The sequence below is a fragment of the Tupaia chinensis genome, unplaced genomic scaffold (assembly GCF_000334495.1).
Source record: "Tupaia chinensis unplaced genomic scaffold, TupChi_1.0 Scaffold000622_1, whole genome shotgun sequence".
NCBI classification, from domain to species: Eukaryota; Metazoa; Chordata; class Mammalia; order Scandentia; family Tupaiidae; genus Tupaia; species Tupaia belangeri.
Window position 1 is genome coordinate 3024145 of NW_006160142.1, and position 3951 is coordinate 3028095.

General features: G+C 36.1%; 1 pseudogene; it reads left to right on the plus strand.

Annotated features, from left to right (window-relative positions):
- Positions 1-1464: 1464 nt before the first annotated feature.
- Positions 1465-2003, plus strand: LOC102479919 (charged multivesicular body protein 1b-1-like; annotated as a pseudogene).
- The last annotated feature ends 1948 nt before the right edge of the window (positions 2004-3951 follow it).

Genomic DNA, 3951 nt, shown 5'->3' on the forward strand with positions numbered 1-3951 from the left:
TCATATGAAATGTCTAGTCACTCTTTAATTATCATTTAAAATAAATGACATTCAAACATAAAAATGTGAGGAAAAAATAGATTAAAATAGAGCTATTATTCACAGATATAGAGAGTTTTTCTTCTTTATTTCAAAGTCATCCGATAGCAGAGAGGCAAGGACTCGATTGGATAAATAAAAAAAGTTATTCAAATTCTTAGAAAGTCATAAAAAATATGATATTATTGGGCTAGAACCACTAACTTTCTAAGCTACTAGAACGATTTGCAAGCATGAACATTGAACCCCTACCAGTAATCCTGAGACATTTGAAACTAGAAAACAAACTTAGAAATACAGGTAACAGGAGAAAATAATTCTACCTTTTTTTTCCAAAGGGAAATCAATGGCTTATCTCTATTATTGATCCATGAACTTGGTATCTCTCAAAAGAAGATCCTGCAGTGCATTATATACATGCACTGTGAACATTTCCAAGAAGAAATAGTGGTGATCAAGAATCATTCTCTATATGTTCCCCAAACATAAAACATTTCCAGCTGAACTCCTGTATTTCATAGGTCACCAGACAAAATGTAGAGGTGCTTGATTCTTCACCCTAAAGTTTACTTGTTTATTTCTCTCATGAGTGATTGAGACAGAAAAAAAAAAGCAGCACCTTTGATAGGATCTTGATGCTGTGATCTACCCAAAGTCAGAGCCAGCCACAGATCACAGGTACAAACATGCCTAGCATATTCAGGGACTTCTCTGGATATGAACCCAGAACTTCCCTATGTGGGTCAACCTTTGCATTACTGCTTTGCCACTGTCTGGTCCCCATAGGTACTTGATATTTGCAAAATACTAACATTTCTAAGTACAATGATCTAATGCATCAGGTCAATGGTATGTTCAATTGGGTTTCTAATTCATCCCAGAATCATGGTGACAAAAAGGTTAATTAATAGTTCTGTATCTACCAGGATTGTAGACAGTAGTTTACAGCAGATTTGTTTCTTGTGTAGCTGTATTTAGCATTTTTAGATCAGTGGATCAAAATAATGGGAGATATTCCTAGCAAATCTAATCAAAAAGCTTTTATGGTACAAGACAGTAAGTAAATAACAAATCCTATCAAAGCAAGCTGGAAGAAGTGACAGAAAGGAGATTCAAAACTAGAATGGTCCCCAAATAATGAGTTAAAATGTAACAGAAGTAAATACACTGTTTTTCACTGGAGCTAACTGCGTAATTTATAAATGTGTGTATGTAAGAGAAGACCTATGATTATTTGCTTGGCAACACAATTTAGAAGTACAGGAGGAAGTGGGACCAAAACAAAGAAGCAGCCACCAAGCATGGACCTATCTCCTCTTGTTTGCTTTCAGCAAATGTCTTGGCCCAGGCCACAGACCCCAAGTAGCCATTCCACCACATCTTACATGGAGAAACACTGAGCAGAAGTGCCAAACAACCGCAACAATGAATAAGGAGGAAAAAGTCAAAAAGGCTATTCAGAAGGGCAATGTGGAAGTTATGAGGTTGCATGCCAAAAATGCCATCCGCCAGCATAACTAGGTGTGAATTTCTTGAGAATGAGTGTGCCAGTTGATGCAGTGGCTGCCTGAGTCCAGACGGTGGTGACTGTGGCTAAGATGACCAAGTGGATGGCCTAGTGTGTTGAAGTCAATGGATGCAACACGAAAGACTGTTAATCTGGAAAAGATCTTTCCCCTGATGGACAAGTTCAGGCACAAGTTTGAGACTCTGGACATCCAGGCGCAGTAAATGGAGGACATAAGTAGCATGATGCTGCTGATCACTCAGAACAAGTAGATATGCCCCTCCAGGAAATGGCAGATGAGGTGGGCCTTGACCTCAACGTGGAGCTACTGCCAGGGTAGACTGGCTCCGTGGGCAAGAGTGTGGCTTCAATCAAGCAGGATGAACTGTCCCAGACACTGGGCCAAGTATGCTGGCAGGACCAACTCCGGGGTTTCCTGACCATAGCCTCCTTTTAAAATACTCTGAATGTTAGAGAGGTACGATACCTTAGAAACTCTGAACAGAATGCTGAAATGCCCTTCTTACCTTTGGATTTACAAGCCTCTTCAGATACATTGATAAATTCCAGTCTTTCTCTACTCAACTAGATCCATATAACTTGTGCTGATGGGTATTTTTATAGTAGCCTTTTAACAGAACTAGTTAATTCGGTGTACATGAACCTTTATAGAAAATTTGGTCCAAACTCTAGTTCTCTTGTACTCAGTTTTATGCCTAGAATCATCAAATGGAAGGTTTTGGGTGTGTGTGTTTGTATTTTAATTTAGTGTGACCGATAATATCTAGAATGGTATGTGATACATTAAAAAGAACAAGATTACTTAGTTTGATTACGTGATTACATTCAGCTTATTCAAAGGGCATTTCTGTTTCTGTGCATCTTTGTTTTTTGGTCATCAGAGTGAGATTGCAATTGACTATTGTTCTCATCCATATCTTATAGTAAAATTACCTTAAGCAATTATATTTTGCAGAAATTATTTACTGTCTACATTCTATAAAATTTTTATCTAATAATTATCTTTGTACACCTGGAGAAAAATATCACATAAATTCATTTATTATCAAAAATGTTTTAGTTTTCTCATCTTTTAATTTACTAAATAGAATTTTTAAAAAAACTTAGAAGGTTTGACATTTGACAGTATCTTTCAAACAAACTTCTCTAATACATTTCTAGTTATTTACCTATTTCTACAGTAATTAGACTACTTATACAATATTTTTATTAGCATGACAGTCATATTACTCAGTCTAACATTGCCAACAAACTGTCATTGGTTTTGGAAAAACCCTAGAAGTGTGTGTTGGTAGGTTTTGTTTTGATTTTAATAATCAAAAATAGAAATAAAATTAGAACTGCATTTTAAGTTCTAATTTGCATTGTCATTTTATTTTAAAATGACAACTCTTTAAAAAGCTTGAAAATATGTTAGAATGTTTATTTAGTCATGTAAATAAATAGGTATCCTGCCAGCTGGGAGTCTGAAAAGAAGAATAGAGGTAGAATTGGAAGAAAAAGAAAGGTTTGACTTTATAAAGATAAAGCCTAGCTGTACCACCATCTGCCTCCCCAGAAATGGCTGTGCAACTTTCTCTGGCTGAAAATTGAAGCTTATAGATACCACTTTATCATAGTCTAAAATCATGGAGAATATAAACTTGTTTTTACTTTACTTGACAAGTGTATTAACCCAAGTTAAATACTTGACAAGTTTTGTTTTGTTTTGTTTTGTTTTGTTTTGTTTTGGTTAATTTCCCCTGTCCTTTTCAGGGAGATTTCTCTATAGTGGAATTCCAATATTTGAAAAAATTATTACAGACTCTTCCCAGATCTTTACAGCTGTTCACCATTGTAACATGCTTTTCATTGTGAATGAGTGTGTAAGAAACAATAAGGAGTATGCAAATAAGAACTAACTCTTGTATGTCAAAGATTGTGTGTGTGTGTGTGTGTGTGTGTGTGTGTGCATGTGCCTGCGTGTGTGTGTCTACACACACACATAGTTGGCTATTAATTCAGAAGCCTGTCCCAAGGACCACCACCTTCATCACCTTGGTTATCAGTCCAGCATCTTCTCAAGAACTCCCATCTAGAAGGCTAAGTTTCTTCTCAAGCACATGGTTGCTGAGATAGCCATATGTGAGTACAGTATGAGTCTTAACTCTGTTTAAACTAGGAAAATGATTGCAGCATAAAAAAATAGCTTAGCATCGAACCCTTTGGTAAATAGAAGACCCTTTTATAGTGCAAATAACCCAACAAAATTAATAAATTTTGTGAGATTAAATCATGCTCGTATAGGCTTGAATTTTATTTTATTTTATTTTTGAAGAGGTTTTTGCTATCGGGCACGTGCGCTTGCCAGACAGACAGAGAGAGAGACCGAGAGATAGAAAGCG